Genomic DNA, 8,812 nt, shown 5'->3' on the forward strand with positions numbered 1-8,812 from the left:
ACAATGTATAACTTCAGCTCTGAGATCCCGGCAGGCTGAAAGCTGATTTCTGGGGTTTTGTTTAGCTTCTATATTTGTTACATAGTTGCTTAGAGTTGCAACTCAGAGGCCGGCAAGTCAGGCGGGGAACGTTGGAGTCTGCAGTCACTGGAGCAAGCAAGCCTCATGTTAGCTTCCAGCTGCCTGGCTGCCGGCTGCCACCTTGGCTGACAGTTAATTTGCATAAGGATATGCTGATTAGCCAATGGGAAGGGTAGCGGTCGTACGCTAATTACCATGTTTCTCTTTTATTAGTGTAGATTATTATAGACTAGTAGCCCGGTGCACGAAATTCGTGCACATTAAAAGGGAATTAATTGCCCTAACCGGTTTGGCTCAGTGGATAGAGCATCAGCCTGTGGACTCAAGGGTCCCAGGTTTGATTCCAATCAAGGGCATGTACCTTGGTTGTGGGCACATCCTCAGTGGGGAGAGTGCAGGAGGCAGCTGATTGATGTTTGTAACTCTCTATCCCTCTCCCTTCCTTTCTGTAAAAAATCAATAAAATATATATTTTTTTTAAAAAAGGGAATTAATTAGCAAACTGGCCACCTGTCGATTCTGTGAGGAAAGGGGCTCCCTCCTCCCTCCTGTCAGGGTTTGGGGTACAGGAGAATGGGGTTTCTGGCTGGCAGGCCACTGACAGCAAGCTATCCAACAGTGGATTCTGTGAAGAATGGGGATCCCTCCTTCCTACTGTCAGGGTCTGGTTTGAAGGTCAGCCATGCCCCCTGTTGGGCCAGACCTAGAGTTCTACCACACCGTGGCCTCCACCTCAGCAACCCAGGATTGACTGCTGCTGGGCGTTCCTGGTGCTCTGAGGGTGGGTTCTTCCCTCAGGCCACACGGGAAACAGTTGGGGAGGGTGCAGACCTTGGAAAAACGAACCAGGATTCAGTGGGTCCATGCTCTGAGGGCGGGTTCCTGCCTCAAACCCCGCCCTCACCAGAAACAGCTCCAGGAAACAGCTCGGGGGAGGGCACAGCCGTTGCCAAGACAGCCCCTGCAGGACTGACTTCCTTCTGCTTGGTTGCGATTCTGATGGTTGTGTTGAACACCACCCATGGTTTTTATATAAGTAGATAATGTCCTCATGTCCATCCATAGTGTCACAATTGGCAGAATCTCCTTCTTTTTAAGGCTGAGTAACACTCCACTGCATGGAGAGAGCTCATCGTTAGCCGCTCATCCGTTGATGGACACTTAGCTGTTTCCATGTCTTTGCTATTATGAGTAGTGCTGCAGTGAACGTAGGGGTGCACATATCTCTTCAAGACAGTGATTTCATTTCCATTGGATAAACACCCAGCAGTAGAATTGCGGATCCCTCATATGGTAGCTCTATTTTTAGTTTTTTGATGAACCTTCATACTGTTTTCCATAAAGGCTGCACCAATTTGCATTCCCATCAACAGTGCACAAGGTTCCCTTTCCTCCACATCCTCACCAACACTCATTTACTTGTGTGTGTGCTTTTTTAAATAACAGCCACCCTAGCAGCTGGTAGTTTGTTTATTTTTGTTGCCTGTGCTTTTGTGTCACATCCAAGAAATCATTGGCAAGTCAATGTCAAGGAGCTTTTTCTCTATTTTTTTCTAGGAGTTTTAAGGTTTAGAATCTTATGTTTGAATCTTTCATCCATTTTGAACTGATTTGTGTAGGATGAAAGATAAAGGTCCAGTTTCCTTCTTCTGCATGTGGATATCGAATTTTCCCAACAACATATTTCCTTAATTTGTATTCTTGGTGTCCTCATTGAAGATCAGTTGACCACATGCATGCGGGTTTATTCTGGGCTCAATTCTGTCCTGTGTTTGTTCTGCTTCAGGTTCTCTCCCTCATCCAGAATGTCCCACTAAGCTGAATTATTGCTCATAGTGATTTCATCAGATTAGTAATTCTCCCTAGCAAGCTTCCCCTACTCAGTCACTGGCAGGTTCTAGTTCTGATGAACCCAGGACAAAACTACAATATTCGTTACATTTTCCCCTGTAAACCAGACATTATTGATAAGTGATTTGGGTATATTTCAAATTATTATTATTTTTTAAAAAATATATTTTTAATGATGTCAGAGAGGAAGGGAGAGGAGAAAGAGATAGAAACATCAATGATGAGAGAGAATCATGGATCTGCTGCTTTCTGCACACCTCCCCACTGGGGATCAAGCTCACAACCTGGGCATGTGCCCTTGACTGAAATCAAACCCCAGACCCTTCAGTCCACAGGCTCTATCCACTGAGCCAAACCAGCCAGGGCTATAGCAAATTATTTTAAGTGCATGAACTAGTAATGTCAAGATTAGTATCCATAACCTTCCCTTGTTTTTATGTATTATCTTGAAGAAGACCATAGCTTTCAACTAATTCTTAAAGATGTCAATGATCAAGACAAGATTAAGGATCAACTTTCTAGTCCAGAAAGTGAGTCTCAAACCAAAGTGCTTTTTAGTATCACTGTGGAGTATTTTAACACCACCACTCTCCAGGCCCCACCCAAGACAGCTAAATCAGAATTCTAGGTGTGGGACACAGGTGTCAGTGTTTTTAAACACTTTTTAATATATATATATATATATATATATATATATATATATATATATATATATATTTTATTTCAGAGAGGAAGGGAGAAGGAGAGATGGTAACATCAATGAGAATCATTGATCGGCTTCCTCCTGCATGCCCCACACTGGGGATCAGGCCCACCACCAGGGCATGTGCCCTGACCGGGAATCATAGGTCGATGCTCAACCAGTGTTTTTAAAGCACCAGGTGATGTGGGTGTGCAGCTGGGGTTGACAATCACTGTTCTGCATACTCGCTATCTTTTCGGTTACTTGTGCTTTTCACTGTGAACCACTATTTGTCCCACTCGCTTGTGTGAAGACTGTGGGACAGGAAGCCACCCCTTCGAGGGCAGCTAAGTGCTCTTACCACAACTTATCTTCATTTTAAACTCATTTTCCTCTTGACGCCTCAGCTATGAAATTGCTCAACATGAATAGTCACTCTTTAGTAATGAGCAGATGTGGGTTATGACGAAAATAAAATAACACAAATTATACCCTTTTCTTTAGTGGGAAGTCAAAAGTTACTCCAGCAGGTAAACAAGGCCCTAGGAGTACAACATAGAAACACTCCAGACAAAATGACCTTCCCATGGTGGAAAATGACCTTTTGGAGAAATTTTCCCAAGTCCCATTTAGAGGGCTCATTTAGAAAATGCCCCCTAAGCACTGAGTAAGATATGTTCTGAACAAAACGATTTTATATTTAGCTTGAACTTTAGACAAGCAATTTGGCTGTTCCTGATATAGCACGGTGACAACAAGAGAGACTAACACCATTCTTTCTAAGCATCGAAGCAAAAGCTGACTACATATGCCAAATCTAAGGGCCCACCTGCCTCTCCATAGTGCAGCGGTTCTCAACCTGTGGGTCACGACCCCTTTGGGGGTCGAACTACCCTTTCACAGGGGTTGTCTAAGACCATCAGAAAACACATATATAATTACATATTGTTTTTGTGATTAATCACTATGCTTTAATTATGTTCAATTTGTAACAATGAAAATATATCTTGCATATTAGATATTTACATTACGGTTCATAACAGTAGCAAAATTACAGTTATGAAGTAGCAACGAAAATAATTTTATGGTTGGGGGTCACCACAACATGAAGAACTGTATTAAAGGGTCGCAGCTTTAGGAAGGTTGAGAACCACTGCCATAGTATGTCAGAATAGATTTTGTGATATTCTTCAGTTCTGCCACAAAGGTTAAACTGTGTTTTTATAGAAAACCTTAAGCATGATGCAGCATAAATTATGTCAGGTAAACAAAGGCACAGATAAACTATATTCTACATTCTTACTTGGTTTTCTAGAAATACTCTTAACAAAACCTTATTAGTGCTGTGTCCATCAGCTGGGCTTTGAGTTTCTGTGTACTTGTAATGTTAACTCCTATGCTGACTGTGCGCCCAGGATTCATATGCTGAAATCCTGACCCCCAAGGGCAGTTGGGAGGTCATTGGGTGTCACTCATAATGGAGGGGTCTCACGAATGGGGTAGTACCCTAATCAAAGAGGCCCTGAGAGCTTCTGGTTCCTTCTGCCATGTGAGGACACGGTGAGAAATCAGCTGGTGTTGAGCCAGGAAGTGGGTCCCATCAGACACTGAGTCTGCTTGCACCGGGACTCTGGGTGCCCAGGCTCCAGGGCTGTGAGAATAAAGGTCTGTTATTTACTAGTACAAGCCTCCTGGCTATGTCTTGTTATAGAAGCTAAAATGGTCTAAGACGGTAATCTTAGTACAGATGTCAGGTTCTTGATTTCCGGCTACTTCCCTCACCTTGTCTGACAGATCCCTGGTTAAACAGTGGTTCTTCTATTGCTGATCTGAGGGTCAGCATACACTCGGCCAGATCAGAGGAGGAAATTATTTCAAAGTGCATGGTTGATGGAGGGAGGCCCATGCCCTGTGCCCTGTGCCCTGAGCCTAGGCCAGAGCCCTGCTCCCAGGAGTCTGACTGATGAGAAATGAATTGGGATCAAGAGTGGGTGCAATGTTGATGCAAATGAAACCTCAACTCCACACATTCTTCTGGATCAGAAGTATGACCATTATTTTCCCTTGTGGAGTCTACATCATAGAAAGCGTATTAAGAGAATCAAAGGAGAGGAATTGTCACAATATTAGAAAGAAAAAATTGGAAGAATTTAGCCTGTGACTGACTTTAGCACTGCTCATTAGAAGAGTCACACCGATGGACCATGTGTGTAAACACCTGGTTTTACAGACTAGAGTTTTGAATGTCTTATAATAGGGGAGGGAGGGCCCACACATTGGTACCAGGGACACTGTATTCACTAAAATTATCTCCTAGATGTACTGATAACAGACCAGGCCCAGGGAAGTGCTTACAAACGCTGTCAAATCACAGCTCTGCACTCCAGGCCAGCTTGTGCTGTGTCCCCTGCAGATGGGTTGACGATGTGCCCACTTCATAGCACATCACATGAGCTATCTACACTAATAAAAGAGAAACATGGTAATTAGCGTACGACCGCTACCCTTCCCATTGGCTAATCAGCGTATCCTTATGCAAATTAACTGTCAGCCAAGATGGCGGCCGGCAGCCATGCACTGAAGCGAGCAGGGAGGCTTGCTTCCTCCAGGAACTGCAGACTCCAACGTTCCCCACCTCACTTGCCAGGAGAGGCAGAAAGGGAAGTCGAGGCCTAGAGGGCATTCTGAGCTGAGGATGAGGTCAGGCCCCCGGGGCCTCAGAGGGAGGAAGGTCATGGAGGACGACTGCCGGGCAGATGTTCAGTAGCTGGTGCTTGTCCTGCCCTGTGGATGTGTCGTGACGAGTTACAGTAAGTGGTAACCCTTCCCGTGGCAACACCCCAATTCAAATTCTTCTAGGTAGCTAAGGGGGCAGGCAGAAGTTCGAGTCCATGGGGTCTCAGTTGTCTCTATCTCAGAATAATCCACACACCACAGAGACGCTGTGGGCACCTAATTTTGAACCCATACACCAAGCATCAAGAATAGGAGTTTTTAAAAGGAAATGTAAACAGTGGCACTTCTAGTTTGGGGCGTTTGCATCAAGTCTATGGGTGCAGTGAGGTGTATGCCAACCCTGAGCACTGGCACGGAGCGCTCACCAGAGGCTGTGCGGCTTGCACCGGCTGCTTTGTCAACAACAACAGGCTATTATTGCAGAGCAGTTCTGCCACCTATGAGATAAAAAGCAGTTCATGGATTGGGATTCCCAGTGTGAGGCTGTCATGGAAAGCCAGGTGGCTATTTATGTACTTCCTGTTCTGTGCTGGTGTGTCACAGTGACCAGAGCCACTCTATGACTTCATATACTTCACACACGCACACACACAGCTGCATACACACACACACGTGAGCACAAAGTGCACACACACACATGTGCATGCACCCGGGCGCATGCACACACTGGCACACACAACAGCACACATGCATGTACACACATGCACGCACACACATGCGCACAGATGCACACACATGCACCTTTATGAGTATGGACCTATCACAGTATCAACATAGCATTTCACGTAGCTCTTCCTTGAGAGCCTCTGGTTAACACGGATGCCTTTCTCTCCGAAGGCCCACAATTTATTTACATTCTAAAAGGTCACTTCAAATGTGAAGCCGCAAAAACAATGTTAGGTCTTTAAATATGTTATTGCCATCACACAGAATACGGTTTAAACCTATTTTGAACCAAATGTAGGGTTAGACTTTGACTTCTTTCCAACTAAGACCCAAGTTAATAGCTCTTCCATAGTAACTGTAAATAAGGTAGGCTAGTTAAATTTGCATCCTCATCTCTTATTGTTGTTTTGCTTTTAAATGTTGTTTAAAATATAACTGAACCTGGCTGGTATTGCTCAGTGGTGGAGCATCAACTTATGGACCAGGAGGTCACGGTTCAATTCCTGGTTAGGGCACAGGCCTGGGTTGTGAGCTCAGTCCTCAGTGGGGGTGTGCAGGAGGCAGCCGCTCAGTGGTTCTCTCTCATCGTTGATGTTTCTCTCTCTCTCTCTCTCCCTCTCTGAAATCCATAAAAATATATTTTAAAAAATATAAAGGAATATAGTTTTAGGAAGTTGAAAGTACTCCAGCCTCTCCAATCTCCCCAACCAAATCATTCTTTCTGGCTCTACTTTTCCAGAAACATGGAGATAATGGTCTGCGTTCAGCTATTCTGCACATGGCGATTGTGTTTTATTTAGTCACTGTTCACAGCTGACAGCCTAATGCAGAGCAGAGAGAAGGAACTTACATTTGCAGGAAGTTCATTTGAGGGAGGCTGGAGGCCTGGGTGGACACAGTGACTCAAGACACACTATGTGGAGACGGCCGGCCTGGGTGGTTTGCCCCTTCAGAGGCCCCCGTGTTCCCTGTCAGCTGTGCTCTTGGACACCTCTGGGTCCTCGTGGTTGTTATGAGCAGAGAAGGCGGACCCGATGTGGTGTGGCAGTGGCAGCAGGGGCCAGAGGCACCGGGGAGACTCGGCCACCTGGGAACAGCACGCGGGCAGGCGGCCCTGAGGAGACAGCGGCCCCGTACGCAGTTATCGCCATCGTGCCCATCTTCTGCCTCATGGGGCTGCTGGGCATCCTGGTGTGTAACCTGCTCAAGCGGAAGGGCTACCACTGCACTGCCAACAAGGAAGTCGGGCCCGGCCCTGGAGGCGGAGGCAGCGGGAACAACCCGGCCTATGGGGCTGAAGACGCCAACGAGGACACCATCGGGGTCCTGTTGCGCCTGATCACGGAGAAGAAAGAGAATTCAGCGGCCCTGGAGGAGCTGCTGAAGGAGTATCACAACAAACAGCTGGTACAAACCGGCCACCGGCCTGTGCCCAGGCTGCCGCCCGGACCCAGCATGCCGTACATCTGCCCACACTACCACCACCTCCACACCGTGCAGGGCCTGGCCTCGCTCTCTGGCCTCTGCTGCTCCCGTTGTAACCAGAAGTGGCCCGAGGTGCTGCTGTCCCCTGAAGCTTCGGCCGCTACCACTCCCACTCCCAGATTTCTGCCCAACCCAGCCAGGGCCCCCAAGACCGGGGCCAAGGCCGGACGCCAGGGCGAGATCACTATCTTGTCTGTGGGCAGGTTCCGGGTGGCCCGAATTCCTGAGCAGTGGACAAATTCATGGGCCTCTGAGGTGAAGACCACCACGGAGGTTGGCCCTCAGTGGGTGATTTCACTGACTCCCCACAAGCTGGCCACCCCACTGAGCAGCAGGCACTACTGGGAAGTAGTGGAAGCCATACTAAGTGGCCAAAGCCCCCAGCAGAGAAGAAGGCCGAGGAGAACCGCTATGTGGTCTGGCTAAGTGAGAGCAATCTGGTCATCTGAGGGCACTGCAGCCCTGTCCTGGGAGGTTCTGAAAGCTTCCTGGAGGAGGTCGAGCTGCAGCTGGGCCTGCAAGGATCAAGAAGCAATGGCCCAGCAGACAAAACGGCAAAGGCTGGAGGTGGCAGTGTCTGCCCCAGGGAGGAGGCCGCGGCAGGCGCAGTACACAGGAGCAAGTTGAAAGCCCACCCGTCCCTGCCACCCAGTTCCTTCCTTGCAGGATGCCCCTGACCCTGTGCCCTGGCCAGATCCTGGGACCTGTAAGATCCTCTGTGCCACCAGGAGGCCAGGCCGTGATGGTGGGAGGGGCCCTCTGCTTGGCACCCCTGGCCTCACCCTTGGTAATTAGCCACCTCCTGCCTCTGTCCAGGGCCCCAGAGCAGATGTGCCTCCCCTCCTCTCCCGGCAGGACCTGTGAAGGTGAGGGGCAACAAAATGCCATGAGCAGGGAGTCTGAATTCCTGGGTTCTAATCCCTGGCAAGTCCCTGGCCATCTCTGGGTCCCCCTTTTTCTGACTGTGAAGTCTCAGTGCCAAGGGCCTCTCCAGCTCCCTGCAGGGTCTGGGCTGTGTTGTGGGTGCGAGCTTACCTCCTTGCCACCCCTCCTACTTGTAGCTTTATCTGGCCCCATTTTTGCTGCTTCCAGGGCCTCTGCCTTCAAGGCCCCCATGGGGCGGGCCATCCATGGCTCTGCCTCCAGCAGGGGCTGAATGCATGTGCCTGCCTCCGACCTGCTGATTTTATTTATCCAAATTGATAAAATAGACTTGACCTGGGTGGGGCCCAGCCACCTCCACAATATCAGGAGCTTTGGGGGGGGGGGCGGTGACAGGCTGCAGAGGCACCTCTGATTTAGGTGGTCTGT

The 8,812-nt window shown here is 48.3% G+C and overlaps 1 pseudogene; it reads left to right on the forward strand.

The window, feature by feature from the left end:
* LOC138993463 (tumor necrosis factor receptor superfamily member 19L-like) overlaps positions 1-7,950 on the forward strand; it is a 99,026-nt pseudogene extending 91,076 nt beyond the window's left edge.
* The last annotated feature ends 862 nt before the right edge of the window (positions 7,951-8,812 follow it).

Source organism: Myotis yumanensis, unplaced genomic scaffold (genome assembly GCF_028538775.1).
Source record: "Myotis yumanensis isolate MYYU_CA2020_CCGP unplaced genomic scaffold, mMyoYum1.0.hap1 SCAF_15, whole genome shotgun sequence".
Taxonomy (NCBI): domain Eukaryota; kingdom Metazoa; phylum Chordata; class Mammalia; order Chiroptera; family Vespertilionidae; genus Myotis; species Myotis yumanensis.